At 36.1% G+C, this 15,354-nt stretch overlaps 1 protein-coding gene across 2 annotated transcripts in view; it reads right to left on the minus strand.

The window, feature by feature from the left end:
* LOC109851612 (serine/threonine-protein phosphatase 4 regulatory subunit 1-like) overlaps nt 1-14,822 on the minus strand; it is a 136,115-nt gene extending 121,293 nt beyond the window's left edge. The window contains exons 1-2 of one of the 2 annotated variants that reach the window (XM_020442291.1): nt 14,691-14,822; nt 11,891-12,012 (exon numbers count right to left, since the gene is read on the minus strand). The gene's annotated coding sequence lies outside the window, so the exon portion shown is untranslated. The remainder of the gene's footprint in view (nt 1-11,890; nt 12,013-14,690) is intronic. The other variant, XM_020434817.1, reaches the window with a different exon arrangement.
* Nucleotides 14,823-15,354: the final 532 nt, after the last annotated feature.

Here is a 15,354-nt window from a genome sequence, read left to right on the forward strand (position 1 = left end):
AGTCCGGGAACTTTCCGGACAAACTGTGTATTTCCTATGAACTCGACAATGAGATCTCGACGAGATATTTTTTAAGAGTTGAAAATTACAAAAAAGTACTTGGAAATATCTGTTAATTACACTTCATTGAATAAGTCCTTCGTCAGAACTTGTATGGAAAAGAACGCACGTGGACCACGCGAAAATTTGATTTCTAGTGCTCTCTGATAATCAATTTTTAGACTCGCGTTTTATATACATGTAAATGTGCAAAGCAAAAGAAGAAAAAAAATAGAAACAGAATTGATATAATCTATAATCAAATTTTAGAAGCACTCCGAAATTGAACTCTTTCTTCGGGAATGAAAGGAGATACGCAGAAATATAATAAAAGAAAAATAATATATGTCTCGAGGTTTCTCTCTTCGTAAAACATTAAAAATAAAAAATATTTTTCATTTCTTTTGCATAAACTATTTTTGTTCTTTGAAAGACTTCTGTGTTAAAAGTTATCATATTATAATACATAGCGTCACATATATTCATATTAAAATATTCATGTTTCATTCTACGACTTTATGGAACAAATGAAACATATATATAACTAACATATAGTTCTCTATTATCTACTTACAAGTAGAAAGCATTAATCATGTTTTTCAACCAAGTACAAACATTAATCATATCGTATCAATTATTTCGCTTAATGAAAACCTGATAACATCCCATGTGTGTAGTTTTATACAAAATTGTTCCGGTTCTGCGCGAAAACCTGTAAACCTGATTTCGAAGATGAAATCACAAAAGAACACGTTACGCCTCGAGCGTTCCTGCCGGGACTTCCTTCTCGTACCTACGCGCTCCGTACTCGGTGGCATACGCATTGCGAGTAATGTGAACCGGACGAAGGAAGTAGGGGAGAGTATGCAAAAGGATACGGAAGAAGAATGGGCAAAGGGGAAAGGAAAGAGTTAAGGGAGCGCAAAAATGCATGCATGAGCGTGTGCTGAGCAGAAAAAATGCGTATTACGGAAAATGGAAAGACCGGTGCGTGATGTGCAAAACCGTGCGGGACGAAAAGAGATAAAGAAAGAAGAGAAAAGGAGAAAAGTGTCAGATAAGAAAAGTCATCACGATCACCGCGCGTGCCGCACTATGCCGTCATTCATTGATTACATCGTACGTAAAGAACGCACGCGCTATCGTACGCTCCACGCCGTTAATGCTCGCCGGATAGCAGAGCGTTACGGGCGAACGAAAGAGAGATAGAAGAAGGACGAGGAGTGAACGAACGCAAAGCGGAGAAACGCCGGAACGAGCGAGACGAAAGGAAAACGAGCCGGATAAAGCGAGAGATGGAGACGAGACGGAGAGCGGAATGTATAAGGAAAGTACGATCGCGATTACATACGTTCACTCTTCTTCTTTTCCCACCACCTCTTCCCGCTCCTATTCTCTTTCTCGTTGCGTTCCTTCATTCCCCGCATTGTTCCGTCAAATTGTAGCCCGCTTTCCGAACGACCGTTATTCTGCTTTCGTGACGAGATGATTGACCGTGGATATATTATCACATACAGTTAATTGCACGGAGATTGTATAAAATACAATGCTCGAATGATTAGAATTCAACGAAATACCGATTATACAAACTATGCTAAAGTTTAGTTCAATTAAACTTTCATTTATATTTAAAACGTTACATGTTCTTACATTTTTAATCAATATATAAAAGAAAATAATTTCACACATATATTGATATTTAATCAATTTTTTTTATAAACTGTAGCAAAACAATCTACAAAAGCACATAATTCTTTATATCGCACGTAATCTTTTTTCGATACTGAGAACCCGTATGTGAATAGAAGAATAAAAAAAACATGCTTGTCACGTGCTTGCGTAACTACGACAAACATCTAGAAAAGTTAAGAAAAAGAGAGAGAGAGCGAGGAGAGTAAGAGATAAGTTATTATGGTCAATGTGCGTGGCCACGTCATACACGCCAGACAGTCAGTCATTCATTGATAGTATCATAGTATGGCCTGAATGTATATACATACACGTTGCGCAGCTCGCAGCACGGTACACACGTAAGCTCGCGTGGTGGTCACAGGAAAAGAGAGACGTGACGACTATAACCGTGGACAAACGGGAGAGAAGGTACAAAAACGATCGAAGACAAAAGAGAAAGTACTTTGTGTATGCGGCAAGAATAAATACCGTATATACGAAAGTCGTGGGTGGTGCACGAAATTCCAAGCATTTTATTGATACAAGAAGTAACTAGGGTAGGGAAATTCGTAACACACATGAATAAAAAAGACGTGTACGTGTTACACGATGGAGGTAAATGCAGCGTTCTAAAAGTAGCTGCACCGTGTAACTAGTCTCGAGGCGCGGCAGAAACGTGTAACGAAATAGTGTAATGAAATCCTATTAGCAGCGCTTTGATCTCATGAAAAATATTAATTCCGGTATCTGTCACAACATTGTGTTTATCACACAACACACAAAGACCAAGAATATATTTTTCAACTTAAACTCTAAATATTTTTGCATAAACATCTCTTATTTGCAAATAAAAATGTTGGGAAAAAAATGTAAGAAATGCTGGCTAATTTAAGACGCAAATAACCACTACAAATGCAGAATTAAATACTACGTAAATTAATTATGCGTATATGTTACGAATTGTCAGATAAGATATCTATCGAAATCTCGCACGCGTCTGTTAAGAGTGCGATCTAATGCGCAATTGTTCAATGATTTATAAAAATAAAAAAGCATAGAAAAGAATACGATATTCGAGCGAATATATGTAATATAATACTGCGTTATAGCAAACTGAGTAGAAGGAAAGCGGAAACTGAAAGGTAGAAGTAGAGGATACGGGTCGTGCGACTTCGATGCACGTATTAGTACACGCGAGCACACAAGGAACGAACAGAAAAATCGCAACTCATGCAACTTTACTACATATTATTTGCGATGCACGAACACGCGTTTCGCGAAAAAAACGTTATGTTCGCGGGACAAAAATATTTTTGCTGTAAAATATCGTGTTAATTCTTTTCCATTTAACGATCTAAAATTAAATGGTGATGCACCAAGTGCATACATTCTAGACCCTATTTTTAAATTGCCATACAATGTGTTTACGTTAATTGAATTACAACTCTGTTGATTGGTCGAAAGCCTAACGTAAAGTTTGCAAAACTATTATTATTTTAAATGTAATTTAGCGCTATAAATACTGAATATAATAATTTAATAATTTTACAACACTCTGTTACATTGTATGTGTTGCGAATTAAAGAAATATTATAGAAACTTATGTTTAAATTCCGAGTACGAGATTGCGATCGAGAAATAAGCGGTCAAGCAATAGCAGAGAAGCGCTTTGTTGATTGGTTAAAAGGCGGATGAAAACGCAGGCGAAGACGAGCTTGGGAGAAATGTTGCTCTAATTAAGCGATGTGTAAGTTTATTAAACCCCTGGCTTAAAATAGCAGACGACGCATTATTCAGGAATGTAAGGGCAGTCCAGTTTTATTGCCGGTCGAGCCCTAAGATTAACTCGCACGAACCGTTTTGCTCGACTTACTCGACCGGAGAAGCGTTCACGTCGAAACAATGTGTTCCTCCATTGATGATCCGGGAAACGACGCAAAATCGATGTCGCGGTCTCGTCGTTTGTGTGAAAGGCGAAAAATTAGAACTGAACGATCGATCGGTAGCGGTGGCCGCTTGTTATTCGGCGATGTAGACGGACACGTATGTATATGTTAGCGAGAAAATGGAGGTAAAGCCTAAGAAACGATCGATTATCAATCGTGTCTGAAATTAGGTTGACCGAAGAACTACTAGAAACATATCGGAGCAGAGGACCTCTCTCTTTTTCTCTTGAAACGTGATAAAAGCGACACGAGCAAGACGGTTCGACACAACGCGCGGTATTGACAGATATATTCCGAATGAGCGTACTCGCGCATTATCGGAAGAAAGATTACCTTCGAGATATCGTGCCAATGTCGTAATCCTGTTAACCTTTCAATTGACGCAGTCCTTAATGTGGAAGTGATCCAAGGAATGTTATCGATGTAAATATTCGTTTTAAAGGGAAGCTTTTGCTCAAATATCATGTGCTTTTTCAAATAGAAGGATTTATTACGCGAAACGAATGCATGACAAATTGCATTTATTGATTAATGGAAGATTCAGGTTTCGAACGGAATTCATTCTAGAAAAAACTTAGTTTGTGATGTTTTTTTATCAAGACAAGTTTTATATTAAATATTAAAAGAACGTAAAATATATAATTTTTTTGCGCTAAGAGTGAAACAAACTTTTTAATATTACTATTACGCTACGCGAATAAAATACATATCAGTACAATATACTCGTAAACAGATGTGTGTGTGTGTGTGAAAATAAAAAGTTTAGAGTTTTTTGGTATTATTTCTGCGAACGCAATAGAAATAAAAAGATTCGAGTTTTAACTTATTTTAAGTTTTGAAAAAATTGTCTTTTGGGAAGTGCGTTCACTGGTAGAAGAGTTGCACGCTTCGAGTATTAAGTCTCGGATCGACGTTGACAAAGCAGACTCGAGAGAGGTATCAGCGTGGAAGCTGTAACCGCGAGGGTCAGAATTAAATATAACCGTGGCTCGAGTTATTTATAACGATTAACTTGTTGGCGAGATAACGAAGGAGGAGATGGTGAAGACAACGGCGCTAAATTGTCGCAACAATTGCGCGAGAAACTGACGGATTTCGAGGCGACCGTTTCTCGTGCCGCTTCGAGCTTTGACCTCATTTTTGTCCCAGTCGTGTCGTCGATGCCATGCGAAAACAAACGATCGTACATAATATCCTAAATATATTTATTGCCACTTAACATACAAATTAAATCCCGATTGAGAGTTCAGTCGCGCTTCTTTTAACGTTATATCATTGCGACTTATGGAGAAATGTAGACATTGTTAATCGATCAAGTTTATGTTGATTTCGAAAAATGAATCAATATTGGATGCAACATTTTTATTGTCAATGTTAACATTTGTCAAAATAAAAGTTTTAATTTTATTTGTAAAATATATATATGCCGATAACTCTTTAAGAATATATCGTTGTGTGTTTGCATGGCATAATTCGTAAGTTGAAGATCGTCTGTAAATTATCATTGTCGTCTAATTCAAATATTTGAGAGGATATATATAGAAAGTTGCTATAGAAGCTAGTATATCATTTTGACATAAAAACTGCAAAAAGGGTAGATCCTTGCGCATTTAAATTTTAAATCACGTTTTAATATATTCGAGCTATAACGCAGGCCTCATAGAATTCCTAGAAAAATGATACGTAAGATCTTATCGTAATTCAATTCATCTATAAAGTTTTGCCCGTTTACATTTCGAAGAGGACGCGTTTTTATGTTGCTGAACAAATAAATACATTGTAATTTTATATACACAAGGTTGGTATTTGGAAAATCTTCTTTAAGTGAAACATCAATCGAACATAAAAAGGTTAAAAAGAAAATATCATTAAAAATGGTCATTCGCACAAGTTTCTCGATACTGCGTCTTATTCAAAATATAGAATAACGAAAAAAAAATACGATACCAAAAGTTCACGCACCTGGAGAACGCCGTCATTGTTTAACGGTGGAACGAGTGATGCAAGAGTGAAGAGTGCAGTCAGGAATTTTATTTACACTACGTGTACGCATTCGTACAGGTGGAGCGTTTGCAGTGTACAGACCGGGATACCACGTTCCAAAAAAGATGAGAAGAATGTCAGAGAGACTTGTCCATTCAGAAGAGCCGGTTACATACTTTACGCGTGATGCTTAATCGACCAGCCGAAAAAAAACCCAGACGAAAACAAAGAGGAAACGCTTGTGTTTTTTCTTTTTTTAAAACAAAATTGAAAGAGGTTTTTTCTTTTTGGTCAATTTTGGTAAAAATTACTAAAAACCACTATGTACACAAAAAATTAAATGCATAATTAAACATTTAAATATTTATACATTTTTTATGTAAATATTTTGTAGCAAATAAAGTTAATTTAAAAATCTAAAATTATCTTGTTATGTTTTTATTACGTATTAATGTATGTATGCGTGCGTGAGAAAAAAGGAGATTGTACGCAAAGAAAGTAAAGATATGTTACGACATATTTTGTCGTTATCTCGTTCCCTTCTGAAAGCACCTGATAACACACCGGTCATATATGCTCTCATCTACGTTTGCTTTTTTATTCAGATTAGAGAAGAGGTATGCCGTTTATTTTCCATCTCCGTTTCTTCGAGATTTGATTAATGGGCCTATCGACTGTCTCGAATAAACCTGTCGCTATCTACGCAGCTTGAATCTGCCTCCGTATCGCTTCTTCTTGAGATTATTGTGAATGCAAATTGCACCGAATAAAGATAAATTTGTAAATGTTTGACAAAATAAAACAAAAAAGACGTTTATTTATGTATAAATATACAATAGTAAAAATACTATTAAATTTTTAACCTTTGAGAAAGAGCCAGAGAAGCCATTATAATGACTCACTCTACTATTCGATTAGTTTTTTTAATTATGTGTATATGTGTATTATAATTACACACGCATATGTGAATATGCAGCATGACTAAAAATTTTCTTTCTGTTTTCAAATTTTTGATACATGTATTTTATTGGAAATGTACAATCTTAAGGATACAATACTTAGTCTATATCTTTTATCTGATAGAATGCCATTTTCCTAAACAATTGACGAAAATTTATCACATCATTATCCATAATATATTGTGTGTATTGTGTGCATTAGATAAAACAAGGTATTAAACTTGCTATATGTGCACTATTTGTGTCACACTTCAATAACTCCCCGCTTTGAAGTGTAACACAAAAAGAATACCGTTCTAAAATATATATTATAATAATAATAATAGATTATATATAATTATAATAATATTATAATAATAGATTACATATAAGTTTTCCAGTTTTATTAATTATAAAAGAATAAACAACATAAATAAAATAAAAAGTAAAAAAATTAATGCAAAAAATAAAAAAACAAATAAATAAATAAAAAAAATAAACAAAAAATATAACAAAAAAATAATAAGGAAAAATAAAAGAGAAACCATAAAAACTTTCTACGTCTACTATCGTTAGCTCTAACAAATAATGCTAAAAGAAAGTTTTGTATCTGTTGTAATTTTGAGGTAGCGGTATTCTTTTACTTTCAACCTTTAAGTAAGAAAGTATATAAAAAAAAAAAAATCTGACTTTCTGTGTAATCAGTGATCTCAAAACCTTTATACACACTTCAGTTTTTATTTTAGATAACAACTTTTAGTTGTTCCTTCTTCTTTGAGATCTAGCCACTATAGTAAATGTGCATGATAACTTTATATAAAACGTATGTTACATATGTATAAATTTTGATCAAAAATATAAGATACCAAAAATATAATGTCAGCCCTCTAAAAGTTATTAAAGTTTTTCAAAATTTTTCTACGTCTGTATTTCTATTGATAAGAGAAGAGAAAAACACATGTTCTCGCGTTAAAATAATTTTGTACAATAAGTAAATTAAATATCGTAAATATGTTTGTAATCATAAATATTTATGCTGTTTCTCTGTTATCTTGTCAAATATATATATATATATATATATATAAATGTATAGATTTTGACAAGAGCCAAATAAGAAACAAAACCAAAACGACCAAATCTGTGTCGGCCAGAAAAAGGAACGTCACAGGTCGTAAATTATCCACAAGAAAATGCCGTTGGTACTCCATGGATGAGATTTACGCGACTCAATGGTTTTAGTCCGATAAATGTTAAGGCATACCTTTGATCCGACGTCTGCTTTGAAGCGCGAGAAAAAAAGCGACTGAATACTCGGTGAAGGTGGGGAAACACGTTGGTTTCACAGAGTGGTTGTCCCAGTGCCCTTGTACGCGATGGAAAATTAGCGAAATTGTTTTTTTCCTCTTTTTTCTTTCTCCGACCGAAAAAGGGAGGAAAGAACCACCGTGGCAGTGACGGTGGTTTTCCATCGAACGTTGCGCCAAGGCCATATGAGGGAGAAAAAAAAGAGAAAAGAGAGAGAAAGAGTGATAACGAAATAGCCGAGCGGGATGTAGAGAGGAGAAGGACCGAGAGCGTAGAGTGCGTTTACATCGAGCTTTTCCGTTTCCGGAATATCCATCGATCCCTCTGTCAGCGGTCCTCGTAACCCAATCAAAACTTTCCCCTTCGAAGCTTACCTATCCCTGTTCCCACCGATCACATGAAATACGCAATGTGCTGCACGGTTTCGATGCACTCTGTGAAGATCTATACGAAATCTAGGATTCTATGAATTTATAACAAGCAGTGGAAAATGTCATTCGGTTGAAAGTTCACAACGTTTACAATTTCGTACCATAGTATCTCATTTCTTGAAGCAACATTGACGCACCTCGTAGTGGAGTACACAAACTTGCAGTGAATTTGTTTTTTACTTTATTTTTGAACTATCCTTCTAATTCTGAGCGTACATATTAAGTATATGTATTTTTAATGTGATCGTTAAATTCAAGAGACCGTTTGACTTAAAAATAATATTACATCTTTAAAATTGATACTGTTTGCGATCAAAATTCTATACTCAATAAATTAACAGTTTTTCATAATTTGATAATCATTTCTATCAAAACTAAAATACTACGTCTATTTTGCGCCAACTTTTGAAGCTATCCTGTAAAAAGACGCGGCAAATGATTTTTCACGTGATGTGGCAAATGGTAAACAATCAGCGCGACCTAAATGAAAAATATACAAATTTTATTTTAATAATTCAAGTATAATTGCAACATTTCTAAAACTATTAATACAGAGAATTGTATTTTGAACTTTGTGATGTGGTTTTATGTAAATAAATTCAGAACTTATGTTCGCGTAACTCCATAATATCAAATCTAAGCCTACCAAAAATACGGCAGTCTCGCGATATTTCATTAAAATTAATATTAAAAAGAAATCATATAAAACTTTCTTTAAATTATAACTTCTACGATTTTGTTCATAGATTATATTTTTTATATTTTTTACATGAATAACGGAAAATAATTAAAAAAAAAAACTGATAAAAATATACATCGTTCGATTAATTAGTAGGCACATATGTATATTAGTGGTAAAATAATTAGAATGAGAAGAAAGAAAAGATGCAGGAAAAGAAGACCGAAGATGAACGAAAAGAGAGAATTGAAGGGCAGAAGGGAATAGAAGCTCACGCCTGTTTCTCTGTGCTCGTTAGTCACGGCTTCGTCTTTATGAATGGGTTCGTTCTCGTGGCTTTACGAGAAATCGTACTATCTTCACTACTGACGGCTTCTATCCTTTCTCTTCTGCCTCCTCCCTCCGCAACAGAATGTCGGACAGCGTCCGACACTCCTTCAGGAGGTTTCTGTCGCGCTATTACAGTCAGAATGGAAGACAGCTGCGAATCGATATTTCTCACAGTGCTTGTAGTCCCGGTCGCGCGCGCGACTACTACCTCTTCCCTCCCTCCTCCCTCCTCTTTCTCACTCTCTCTCTTTCTCTTCTTTTCTCTAGAATTCAAGATACCGTCGCTGGCATTTCGTGAAAAACTGGCAAAACGAAGCAAAGATCGCGCGGAATCGAAATATCCTGCGAGATAATTACTCCGATAACGAACAAATGCTAATAAATCGATTATCGTTTAGTGTATCGTATTTCCGTCTTTTCTATTAAACGAATGAAACAAAACGTACGAATGTTTGATGCAAAATTTGTCCGATTGTGAACGATAAATGTTCGAGAAAATTTTGTATTAGATATTTCTTGTTCAATATCAGATGATTCAATTCGGTGCACTATATTTGGACGATATATCCAAATAAAAATACACCACGCTGTTCTATTTCCTCAAAAATAGATTAACGTCATGATGATGAGCATATTGGAAATTCGTGTGCAAATTTCTCGTAAATCGATTTCTTTTCGTCTTCCAAAATATCTTGTATGTACATATCGCGCGCGTTTCTCTAGCAAGGGTGCGGTCGATCCCGAAAGCAGCATGAAACGCGCAGGAGAAACTCGAATACACAATCAAAAAGTAAAGTATAGTCCTGCGCAAGAATCTTTGCGCAGTTTGATTACCGAATGTGAAAGATAAACGACAAATTTTTCTTCAAAATAAATGTCAAGAATACTCACTGCAAAAAAATTATGAAAAACATTTAGAAATCACATAAATACTTACGTGTACAAAAAAATAAATATATATTGTAGCCATACACTCTGGCTATTGTTTGGTCAATAAACTTAAATTAAATCATTAAAAAGTTGAAGTGTTAAAAGAGATAAAAAATTGTCATAAGATATATATATATAAGCTAGTGTTATTTTATTATCTTTTATATTATACGTATATAAGAAAAAAGAAACAAAGGTAAAAATTGCTGGGATCAAGTTACCCAAAGACTAAAGAGCAGAGTTCACGAAAAGAAGCATGACAAAATGTTTATCGTTTGTATCGCCTATTTCGACGTTGAAGCCTCTTGCTGGAAATCTCGTGCGTCCTCCATAACGAGAAGACGTAGAAAGGGTGAACTCCGAGAGAAAGAGAGAGAGAAAGAGAGAGAGAGAGAGAAAAAGAGAGAGAGAGAGAGAGAGAGAGAGAGAGAAAGAGAGAGAGTGAGTGAGTGAGTGAGTGAGTGAGTGAGTGAGTGAGTGAGTGAGTGAATCAGGGAAGAGGAACGGAGAAGAAGAGAGGGTAGAAGACTCCGATTGGACAGCGGGAGGAGATGAGAGAGAGATTGGAATGGTATTCGTGGAATGTCATGTAATAATCGGCCGCTATTTGATTGTTCGTTCCGACAAGAGGCGGCGCCACCTCTCGGCTCGGTTGGAGCTCAAAGCGACGATGACTATACAAACGAAGAAGCAAATTAACTGTTAACATACCCTAGTTTTTATCTACATACATAGTTTATTCGAAATCATTCTTGTTTATCTAATCCAGAGACAACGCAGATGTACGCTGGCATCATTTGAAAAGAATGTATACCTGAATGTATACATTTATATATCACGTAACAGAAAAAACTTACTTACCGTTTCCATACTTAGGACCATTCTTAATAGCACAAAGTACCTACTATGATTTCTTGTAAATTAAATTAAGAGTTACTACAAATTGTACAATTTTGCACTTCTCTTATTCTAAAAATATTTGAACAATGTAAAATCAATCAAAATGTTATCGATCTTTTATTTCAGTAATTTAACATTTTAATCAGAAACAAAAAATTTTTTTTCCCTGGAGAAAGTTAAAACAGGTGTCCGTAGTCGACAACGATCTACCGCGAGACAATGAAGAATAAAATGCAAAGAGAAAAAGAAATATACAAACGCATCGCGAAGTTTGTCGTTTCGAAAGGGTGATGGCAAGTCCGGTTTTGCGATTCGGCAGGATATCTACTCGGCGCGTACTTAGCTAGTCCCGAATGCGAATTTAATAAGGTGAATAAATCATTTTAATGTAACGCGCCCATACGCACGGGTAGAGGGAAGGGCGACGGCCGACGAGAGAATAGAAAAAAGCGGACACGCACGGGAAAAAAAAGACGAACGAGAAAGAGAAAAAAGAGAGGAAAAGAGAGAGAGAGAAGAGAACTGGTATTTTTGCGTTCGAGCACGTCAAGGGGTGCGTTTCGTGTTGCGATCATAAAAGCCGTGGGTAAAACCCCCTGGCTGCGTCTAGACGACGGCGCGCGTAGTCTTCCTATCAAAAACAGACCACCGAACCGAAAAGGCTGAAAGGGCAAGGAACTTCACGCAATGCCAAGAAATTAAAGTTCTTTTATACATCCGCCTATACTCGTTCCATACCTTCTCCCCCCTCCGCCCCCTGCGTGTCTGCCGCCCCTCTTATCCATCCTCGTGTCCGGTCGGATAAAGTCGACGTTACGCGGCGGAAAGAAAAAGATACCTCATCCAACGAGACGTCTGTTCTGTGAAAGAAGAGTCTTATAAAAACTTCATGAATCATATTAAGAAATAGCAAGCAAATTAAAATTATGTAAAAACAAAATAAAATCACAAAAGGAGCCTGCACTCTATTGTTGGTGCTGAAAGCAACAATCAAGATTTGTTTGTTCGTTCTGGAAATAACCATCTGTTTACAATTATTACCCGTATTTTCTGAGCAAAATTACGATTTTTCTCTGCAGTCAAAACTAAAATTCAGTAAATAACAAGTAAAATTTCGGATTTTCAATGTTTTTCTTATTGCATTTATAAATCTGTTCACATAATTGTCATACAAGAGAAACTAGAGATAATAGTAAGAAGCATAGATGACCGCGATTAATTGATACTATTTCGTCAGACGGATAAAAGCAGAAATCATCAATGCCCGAGAAACGTCTAATGCAGTAGCTGTCACGGCCAGTCACCAAATAATTTGCATAATCGCAATCGATTACCGACAGTTACCATGGCTGCCATGGTCATTGTCGCACGGTATCGTGTAGCACTCTCGAAAAACAATAAATGTTCGTCAATAATCTATGTTAATCAATATTTAAATTATAAATCAAGCTAATTACCGAGTTTTAATCATGATTATTTTGCTAAAGTAAATAGTGATTTTTTTCCTTAAAATGAAATTTGAATATTGTTCAGAGTAGTTGTGAAATTTTTTGCGGTTCTCATTAAACCAATTTCGTTTTTCAATTGTTTCATTGTGACAATAAAAAAAATAAAAAATAAAAAAAATAAAAAATTTTTGTCAAAATCGATTTCGAAAAATATATAATAACTATTATTATTCACGCAAAGCACATCCTCTCGATCACTTCGATCTACATAGACGTGCTCGAGCATCGGAAAAGAAAGGTGTGTGTTATTTGTTCGAATCTTTTCTCTTTCTCTCTCTAGACACGCTTAGAAATATAAGCAGAGCGGAGTTGATAAACGGCTTCTGGAGTGTAAGATAAAGACAGCTAAGACCACAGCTTGGTCGACGACCAAGAAAAGATACTCGACAGAATGACGAAAGGAGAAACGAAGAAAGAAAACACCGAAGATAGATGGATATGTGCGTGTCCCGAGTAAAACAAACTAGACTAACCGTCGTTTATTAGATTATGTGCGTGCGCATAGTAAAAACATGAATTTTTTGCGTTATTCATTATAGAAGTTTTTGAAAAAGCGCGAGATTTATTTTCCGACGTTTCTACAAATGTTAAATAAAAGTTTTCAGAACAATCTTTTGACTACCGGGAGAACTGAAATCCTGGTACGGTCCTACTTACGACAGATGGCACTCGCAAATAGACGATAGAAGAGAAACCCGAGATCAGTAACCCCGATAGGGGAAAGAACCGCGCGCGCTAACTGCGCCGTTTCTTTAATCTTCTGAGATGCCGCCACTCTTCGTGACTCCGACTTTCGTTTCAACTCCTCGACACGTTTCGAACAAAAAAATTCAAAATGCACTGCATTTTAGGTGTCGGCAGGCAGACAATTATTACGCGTTTGTGCTTGTAATGGTGTCTATATGTATCTTGTACATCAAATATTCGATTCATGTTTGCTTTGTTTACAAGTTCGGCTAATTGTAAGAGAAATTTGAACATATATGGTTAATAAAGATTGAAAAAGATTATCATTTAATTAAATGATATTTGATGTCATAGATGAACTTGCATGTTTGCATATGCAAAACCTTATACACACGACTTAGATGTATAGAAATCATTTACTTCTTCGAAGTTCTGCTTGCAACACTAAATAGTAAAATTATAAATATAATGTACGATTCAAATTCGGAGCGCCTCGTGTGGTAATCATCACGCGTTGTCATTTTTCTTGATAACATTGTTGAGGTGGAATATTCCATCAGTAATCGACAACTATCACGTGTCTATACCACTATCGAGCGTCACACGAAATCTTTCAAGATCGTTATTGATTTGGCGCTGCCGCGCAATCGATATACAATATTCGCGAACCGCAGGTGGTTGCACACGAGTTGTGTAGTTTTTCTGAAAAATTGATTGGTGATCTCGTGTAATATTTTTTCATATTCATTTTTACCAGTAATAACGAGATAACGAGAAATACGACACAAATGCGCACATGCTCGCGCGCTCTCACTCTCTTCTTTTCTTCCCCTCTCGTTGTCGGCTCCCTTTTTTTTCTCTCACGCCACGGAAGAGATAAACACGGCGCGCGGCGTGGCGTTTCGTGGCGCCCCCTCTCGACTAACAGAACCGCCCCATGATCTCGAGAAATGCGCTCTGTCCTACACATGTCGGTCGCACGTGCGAGAGTAAACGTTCTGCGCGACAGAAGAGTCTTACAAACTATCGAAATCCTTGCGTTGTCTCCCTGGACGCGCCCAGTCCCGCATGCGACTGCATGTCAACCTAACCTCGAAATTCACGGCAAGAAATTGCGTCGGACATCGCCGTGCTGCAATTGTCTCGCGTGGCCACGCATTACGGTGTTACCGATGCGTGCATACACGCGTGTACGTATAATTTGCTACATCAAAACGGCATGTAATTCGTAGTGGGATTGTGCCGTAATGAGTTGAAATGAGCAGAACAATCATTCATCGCGCGTGCGACAGCATTAATCACTTAGCGTGACATATATGCGCTTTTGCCTTTAAAGTACTCACCCTCGTCCGAATCCTCTGGATCCTCTGTCTGAATGAAGGATATATCTGAAACCCACAAACGTCACGGGTTAGCGGAAAAATCCCTCGTGTATATATTTTCTCAGCAATCTCGTCCCGTTCACAGGCACTCACTCACCCGCCATCTTGTAACAAACTGCAGCGCACTCGCGCGGCCACGCGCTCAATTTGACAAGAAGATCGAGAAATCGCGTTTGCGATTCTCGTATTCGATCATTATCGATTATCGTAAAATTTTAAGTTTTAATTGCACTGAATGTTCGCTTCGAGAAAGTAAAGTTTATTATTCCATTTAATAATTTTATTGCACTTGATAAGAAACGCGTAACTTTTTGCTACAATTTCTCATTTAAATCGAATAGCACTTTTTTTTTAACAATTTATCGCGATCAATGATACCTCTAATATGAATTTTAATGGTTTTTTTCTTAAAAAAATGTAAATTTTTGTGAAAAAAAGCGTTAGTTTTGTTTTTATATTTTTTGTAAATACAGCTTTTCAAAGAGAACAGCAAGAAGCAATATAAAATGATCGAAAAATCCAATTTACACAGACTGCAAATGTGAGTTGTTTTTAATACAAGTTTTGTTCTCATGAAAGAAAACGGAAAAAATATTGGAAGTATTTACACTAACAAAATATGAGG

Source organism: Pseudomyrmex gracilis, unplaced genomic scaffold, assembly GCF_002006095.1.
Source record: "Pseudomyrmex gracilis isolate BER0280 unplaced genomic scaffold, ASM200609v1 scaffold_0, whole genome shotgun sequence".
Lineage (NCBI taxonomy): Eukaryota > Metazoa > Arthropoda > Insecta > Hymenoptera > Formicidae > Pseudomyrmex > Pseudomyrmex gracilis.